Source organism: Mandrillus leucophaeus, unplaced genomic scaffold (genome assembly GCF_000951045.1).
Source record: "Mandrillus leucophaeus isolate KB7577 unplaced genomic scaffold, Mleu.le_1.0 Scaffold358, whole genome shotgun sequence".
Classification (NCBI taxonomy): Eukaryota; Metazoa; Chordata; class Mammalia; order Primates; family Cercopithecidae; genus Mandrillus; species Mandrillus leucophaeus.
The window spans coordinates 1,697,991-1,706,483 of record NW_012103787.1 but is presented as its reverse complement, the minus strand read 5'-3'; positions in this window follow the sequence as shown (position 1 = coordinate 1,706,483).

The following is an 8,493-nucleotide window of genomic DNA, read 5'->3' as shown; positions in this document are numbered from 1 at the left end:
ATCCCATAAAAAGAAAGAGTAGATTTGTGGTTACCAGAGACTGGAAAGAGGGGTGTGAGAGTTAAAGAGAGATTGATTAATGGATATAAATACACACTTAGACAGAAGACATAAGGCCTAATGATAGATAGATCAGTAGGGTATCTATAATTAACAATAATCTGTTGTACCCTTTAAAATAGTTAGAACAGAATAATTTGAATGTTCCTAGCATAAAGATAATATAAATATTTAAGGTAAATATTCCAATTACCCTGATTTAATCTTTGCATATTATATAAATATATAAAAATATCACATGTACCTCAAAAATATGTATAGCTCCTATGTGTCAATAAAAAAAATGGGCTCCTCCAAAAGTAGTGAGTTATGGCAGTTGATCATTCACTGACAGTTACAGATGAAACCTCTTGTTCTACTGTTTCCCTCTCACTAATACTTGACTAGTCTTAAAGAAAAAATAAAAGAAAATGAAAATGAATAAAAACAAAATTAAAATAATATTTAAAAACCAAGTTAGATCCAGTTAGTGAATATTGGTTTTCAGGTCTTCTATTCAGTATTGATTTTCTGCCTACTTTTTCTTTTGATTACTAAGAGAGAAACTAGCATTGAAACATACAAATATATTTTTGTATTGTTTAGTTCTCCTTTAACTTTCATCATTTCTTGTTTTACATAATAGAAACTTTTAAAGGATCATACACATTAGCATTTTTATGTATTCCTGGGTATTTGACTCATTTTTTAATATTCACTTTAATGCTAATAATATCCCTTCTTCTAAAGCCTTCTTTCACTGATATTGATATGGCAATTTCTGCTTCATTTTGTTTTATGTTTATATTATGGTGTACTTTGTTCATTCTTTTACTTTTAATATACCAAGCCTTTTTAAATTAAGATAAAATTCACTCCATTAATATATACAATTCAGTGATTTTTAGTATATTCACAAGATTTTGCAACTACTATAACCAATTCCTAACTCCAGAATATTTTTATTACTCCCCAAAGAAAGCTTATACACTTTAGCAGTCTCCACAAAGACACTTCGCGCTCACCTCTGGCAACAACTAATCTATTTTCTGTCTATAGATTTGCCAGTTCTGGACATTTTATATAAATGGAATCATACAGTAGGTGACTTTATGGTCAAATTCTTTCCATTAGCATAATGTTTTCAAAGTTTACTCATATCGTAGAATGTAATTCATTTCTTTTGTATGACTATATATTATTCCATTATATGTATATGTCACATTTGATTTTCTATTTATCAGTTCAATTAGGGTTATTTTCACATTTTTGCTAATATGAATAATTCTGCCATAAACTTTCTAGTATAAGCTTATGTGTGAAGAATGTTGTCAGTTCTCTTTGGTATATACCTAGAAATAGAATTGCTGGCTCATATGAAAACTCTATGTTTACCTTACTGAGAAATTATAAACTGCTTTCCAAAGCAGGTCCATAAGTTTACATTTCCATGAGCAATGTTTAGTTCTAATTTTCCCACATCTTTGCCAACACTTAAAAAAATATAGCTATCATGGTGAGAGTAAAGCTGTTCTCATCATGGTTCTGGTTTGCATTTTTCTAATGACTAATGACATTGAGTACCTTCTCATATGCTTCTTCACCATTAGTATTCTTTGGAGTAATGCTTAGTGAATTCTTTGGAGTAATGTCTATAATGCCTAGCCCTTTGCCTGTTTTGTAACCAGGTATTTGGTTTGTTGTTAAGTTGCAAGAGTTCTTTATGTAGTCTAGATGTATAATTTACATGTGTTTTCTTTCATTTTGTAAAAAAAGAAAACTTTATTAATTGTGTCCATTGAATTACAGAAACTTTTAATTTGAAGTCCAAACCATCTATTTTTTTCAGTTGCGTGTTATTTGTGTCATATCTTAGAAGCCATTGCCTAATGAAAATCTACAATGATTTATACTTTTTTGGAGAGTTTTGTAGTGTGAGATATTGCAATCTAGTCTTTGATTTAATTTGAGTTCATTTTTAAGTGGTATAAAAGAGAAGTACAATTTCATTCATTAACTGTAAATATCCAATGTTCGAGCACCATTGCTTGAAAAGACTATTCTTTCACCAAGGAAAGGTGTTGGCATCCTTCTAGAAAATCAGTTCACCACAGAGATATGAATTTTCTAGAAAATCAGTTGATCACAGAAATATGAATTTATTTCTGGACCTTTGATTCCATTCCATTAACCAATATGGCTATCCTTGTGCCATTAGAAGATAATGTTGATAATTGCAGCTTTTGTAATAGGTTTTGAAATCAGAAATGTGAGTCTCCAGCTTTGTTCTTACTTTCCAAGATTATTTTGGCTATTCTGGGATGCTTCATTTACATTTCAATTTTAGGAGTAGCTTGTCAAATTCTGCAAAAAAATTCATCTGGTATTTTGAGAAGAATTGCACAGAATTTGCAGATAAACTTGGGGAGTACTGCTATCTTACTCATACTGAGTGTTCTGGTTCATGAACAAGTTCTATTGTTCTATTTATGTCTTTAATTTCTTTTAGCACTTTAAACATGTCAATTTATTGTCTTCTGGCTTGTATGGTTTCTGAAAAGACAACTGCTCTAATTCTTATTGAAGATTCTTTGTATGAGATGACTTCTTTTCCCATTTGCAATTAAAATTTCCTATTTCTAATTGCATCTAGAAGTTTGAATATGATATGCCCCAGAATGTTTCTTATTGTCAGACAATTTTAACATCTGTGTCATTTGAGTCTAAATCTGATGATTGCTTTGTCTCTTGGTAGTGTGTTTATTTTTTTATGTTTAATGTGGCTCACACTTCTTTGTTAAAAATTTGACATTTTGTATATGACAGTAGAGACTGGGGTGAATATGTTTATATATCTGATAACAGCCATGTCTTTTCTTCCCCCAGGTCTTTGAGGGGAATAAGTTGATATAACTACCAGCTGTGCTGGGTTTGATGTTTCTTGTTCCTATGGTGGACCTCAGTGCCTCAGAGGCTTCAAATTCCCTTACCAATGCCTTGTGCTTAGGATGTGGCCTGGTTTGCCAGAGGTTTCTGTTGTTCATTTTTTTCATGTCTACTCCAAAGTCAGATTCAATATTCTTTCTGTCCTGCACTTTTGAAAGGGTTAGACTGTTGCAACTTACTGAAGGCTGGACATTTGTTAGCCTAGTTACATGTGTGGTGGGGTAGACTCTATTCTGTTTTTTTTTTATTAAGTCTTAGCCATAGGCAAGTCATTGAGTCTCATGGTGCAACATTCTCAGTACTTCTGAGCCACACCTGTATCTACTCCTTCCCTGGGAGTAGAGGTATTATTTCCTGTTCCCTTTCTCCTGTTGCAATGGATTTTCGCCAATGTCCTAGCGGTTACAGTTGGTGTTGTCCTTTACTACACAGGTCAAAAATGTGTTCTGCTGGAGATATGGAAGAAAAGTCTCAGTAGGATTCTATGTCTATACCACAGCACCTTCTTTTATTCTCCCCAGTTTTATACCATAAGGGAGACTTTTTGAGGGCTCTGTCAATCTTTTCTGTGAATTTGGTGGGTTTTATGAAGAGAGGCTACAAAGGAATGTAGACTTTCCTTATATTTTCAGGCCGCAAGAGCTTCATCGTCACATATCAGTGAATATTCGGTCTCTACTTACTTGCCAGTCACCTTACTTGAATTATTTTGACTGGTTTCCTGGTGAATCTTGCTTTGGGTAAGTGAGTACTTTTGTCTAATTTCTCCTTGCAGGTGCCAGTCTCATTTTAGATTGTGTATTACCTGCAATCTCAGAAATCTGATATTCAAGAAAAGCTGCAGGCTTGCAGTTTCTCCTCTTTGTTTTTATTGTATACTTTGGGTCAATGCATTTTTCAAATCTCCATGTTTCTGAGTAAAGCAAAAACTCTTTATTATGGTTTCATTATCCTTAATTTCTCTATGTCCACTATTTTGTCAACATCAATCAATCTAGGGAATATATTTTAATACAAGACCGTTGATATGGTTTGGATATTTGTCCCCTCAAAATCTTATATTGAAATGTAACCCCCTATGTTGGAAGTGGGGCCTGGTGGCAAGTGTTTGGATAGGGAGGATGCCTCATGAATGGCTTAATGCCCTCCTTGCAATGACTGAGTTCTCTTTCTACTAGTTCACATGAAAGCCTAGTACATCCTCCCTTCTGTTTCTCACTCCCTCTGTCACCATGTGACACACCTGCTCTTCCTTCACCTTCTGCCATCACTGGAAACTTTCTGAGGCCCTCGTCAGAAGTAGATGCTGGCACCACACTTCCTGTAACACCTGCAGAACCCTGATCCAATGCTCTTTTCTTTTTAAACTTCCTAGTCTCAGGTATTTCTTTATGGTGATGAAAAAATGGCTTAACACTATTTAAAATATTTAAAATAAAATCTTATGTAATCCATGAATATCTAATTATTATATTTGTTTATATGAATGGAATAGCCATAATGAATATGTTCTCAAGTATATATACTCTTAAAAAAAGAAGTGTATTTATTGCTTATTTGACAGGATTCAGTGGATGCATGTGACAGCAGGTTGCTCTTCTCCACAGTCATCCGACGTCCTAGGTTTTAACACCTGGTTTACAAGTTCGTCCTAGATATTGATTCGTATTTATCCAGTGAAAAAGGGGAAGATGATGGGATTGTTTGTATGAAAAACTTTAACAAATCAACCCCGGAAGTGAACATACCACTCACTAAGACCCCGTATGCTATAATTTAGTCACATTGATGTACCTGAATCTAATGAAATGGGAGAAATATAGTCTAGCCCTGTACCAAGAGGAAGAGATGGTAGAGTTAGATATGAAGCTAGTGTCGTCTAGCAAAAAACAGAAAGGCTACATAAGACACATCTATTTGAAGGACAAATTGAAAGGCCAATTTACTTTAGAGCAGTTTCAACCCAAGGGCTGAGAAACCTCTAAAAACAGTATCTCTAAATATGATAAGCACAAAATATTATCCACACATTTGGGGGAAAAAAAAACCATGAACTTCTTCACTAATGAAAACAAATGCAATATATTTTAAGTAAAGATTATGTTGATTTCACATAAAAATTAATTGAAATTTTAGAGAAAATGATCTGATTTTGACAATCCTTTTTTAAGTCTTTGGTCACCAAAAAATAAAGTTAAATAGAATACATTTATGTGTTCAAATAAGCAAATGGTTCTTCCTTAACTCTGTTTATTCAAGATAATGAAATGAACCAAATTATCATTTTATCTGAAATTTATTTTGGAAATTTCCTTTCTATCTTCTCTCTCTTATTGGAGTAACATATATGTAGCCTTCAGTCATACTTTACCAGTGGTTCTCTAATCAATGCTTATAACAGCCACTTGGAGTGTTTGTTTTAAACAAAGATCCCTGGAGGCTGGGCACCGTGGCTGAATGCTGTAATCCCAGCATTTTGGGAGACTGAGGCAGGTTGATTACTTGAGGTCAGGAGTTCAAGACCAGCATGGTCAACAGGGTGAAACCCCGTCTCTACTAAAAATACAAAAAATAACCAGGCATGGTGATGTGCGTCTGTAGTCCCAGCTCTTCAGGAGGCTGAGGTAGGAGAATCACTTGAACCCAGGAGGTGGAGGTTGCAGTGAGCCAAGATCGTGCCACTGCACTCCAGCCTGGGTGACAGAGTGAGACTCTGTCTCAAAACAAAAAACAAAAATAGATCCTTGGGACCGTCAGTCAGACTTTGATTCATGTGAATGATGGGAAATCCAGTAATCTACATTTTACTCACACCCACTAGACAAATCTATTTTAGGTCATGCGTACTACATAACTTGAGAAATAAGAGAAAAAGCAGGGTGAAGATTCTTTCTACTCTCCTCTGAATCGGTAAGATATTTTCAGAAATGAAGGCAGTTTAACCAGACACATTCTGATAGCCACAGCTTTATAAAATAATTCTCTCTCTATTTCCCCAGTTCCCCCACCGGCCCTCTTTTTTTTTTTCGCTACATGCACAGGGAAAATTCCCTAAAACAACAGCTGAAGTAGGGTCACCTAGCATATCTACAACCTTGGTACCTGGTACAAACCTAGCACATTTTTGATTAATGAAAATAATGCTCTAATTTGGGTTAGAAAGTATTATTTAGTAGGATTGTGGTTAATGATTTGATCTGTGTTTGTGTTTATATTTTTGCTGCAATGATTTTAGCTAGTTATTTAGAAAATTATGACAAAAAGTATTTCATAGAAATAAGAAAGTATGAAATTTAAGGCTTACTAGTTCTTAGTGTTTCTAAATACTAAATATCAGAGAGACAACAAATCATTACATTTATAAATATTGATGGCAGTCAGAACATTTTTACCATGCTTGTCTTTGCAATTTAAAAATGCTTATTATTATTCTATACAAATAAAAAAAGGGAATTACATTTTTGAACCTTTAGATCATCTTCTTCAAGGTAATGAGCTCTGTTTTTCTAATGGAAATCTTTCTTGCGAGAGGCCTATAGCATTCTAATTTTCTCAGGGACTTCGTTATTTAGCTTGCGGTGGTTAAACCTTCAATGTCAGTTACAATTTATCAGTTTTAATTCTTGACCTGTTGTTCACAAATTAGTAGTATGCAGATAGTGAACATTTCTTTTCAGCTTCACTTTTTTTGACAGATGAGAATACAATAGTATTCCCTGAGTTTGGCAGATGAGAATACGATAGTATTCTCTAATAAGTTCTCTGAGTGTTTTATTTTCCTTTCTTTAAGTTTCATTCTTTTGCTTTGCATTTGTAAACATCTGCGACAGCTGCCATTCGTTTCCTGTTTGTTGGTTAATATTTTTCAACTTGTGTAATTAGCATTATAAATATAAGTTATGAGATGATTATTATTATATAGCTATGTATCTTGCATATAACTTTTATTTGCAAAAATAACATTTATAATTATGCTTTTAAGATTGTATTGTATTTTTTTAAATTTTACCTTCTGGGCACATGTGCAGATTTGTTTTACAAGTAACCTTTTGTCATGGGGGCTTGTTGTACAGATTATTTCATCACGCAGGTATAAGACCAGTACCCATTAGTTCTTTTTCCTGATCCTCTCCCTCTTCCCACCCTCCATCCTTCAGGAGGTCCTAGTGTGTGTTTTTCCCCTTTATGTGTCCATGTGTTGTCATCATTTACTTCTCACTTATAAGTACGAACATGGGATATGTGGTTTCCTCTTTTCATATTAGTTTGCTAAGGATAATGACCTTCAGCTCTATCCACGTTGCCACAAAAGACATTATTCTGTTCTTTTATATGGCTGCATAGTATTCTGTGGTATATGTACCATATTTCCTTTATTCAGTCTATCACTGATGGACATTTAGGTTGATTCCATGTTTTTGCTATTGTGAATAGTGCTGCAGTGAACATACACATGCATGCATCTTTATATTAGAATGATTTATATTCCTTTGGGTATATACCTAGTAATGGATTACTGGGTCAAATGATAGATATGTCTTTAGGACTTTGAGGAATCATCACACTGTCTTCCACAGTGATTGAACTAATTTACACTCCAACCAACAGTGTATAAGCATTCCTTTTTCTCTACAACCTCACCAGGATATGTAATTTTTTGACTTTTTAATAATAGCCATTCTGACTGGTATGAGACGGTATCTCATTGGGGTTTTGATTTGCATTTCTTTAATAATCAGTGCTGTGGAAACTTTTTGTCATATGATTGTTGGCTGCATGAGTGTTTTCTTTTCAGAAGTGTCTGTTCATATCCTTTGACCACTTTTCTATAGGGTTGTGTTTTCTTGTAAATTTGTTTAAGTTCTTTGTAAATGTCAGATGTTAGATCTTTGTCAGATGCATAGTTTGCAAAAATCGTATCCCATTCTCTAGGTCATCTGCTCATTCTCTTGAGTTTCCTTTGTAGTGCAGAAGTTCTTAAGCCTAGATCACATTATTCCATTTTTGCTTTTGTTGAAATTGCTTTTGGCATCTTTGTCATAAAATCTTTGCACATGCCTATGTCCTGAATGATATTGCCAAGGTTGTCTTCCAGGGTTTTCATAGTTTTGGGTTTTTTATTTAGGTGTTTGATCCATCCTGAGTTATTTTTTTGTATATGGTTTAAAGAAGAGGTCTTGTTTTAATCTTCTTCATATGGCTAGCCAATTATCCCAGCACTATTTATTGAATAAGGAATCCTTTCCCTGTTGCTTGTTTGTCTCAGGTTTGTCAAAGATCAGATAGTTGTAGGTGTGTGGCCTTATTTCTGAGTTCTCTATTGTGTTCCATTAATCTGTCTGTTTTTGTACCAGAACCATTCTGTTTTGGTTACTGTATCCCTGAGGTATAGTTTAAAGTCAGGTAGCATGATGCCTCCAGCTTCGTGTTTTTTGCTTGGATTGACTTGGCTATTTGGGCTGTATTTTGGTTCCATATAAATTTAATTTTTTTTTCTAGTTCTGTGAA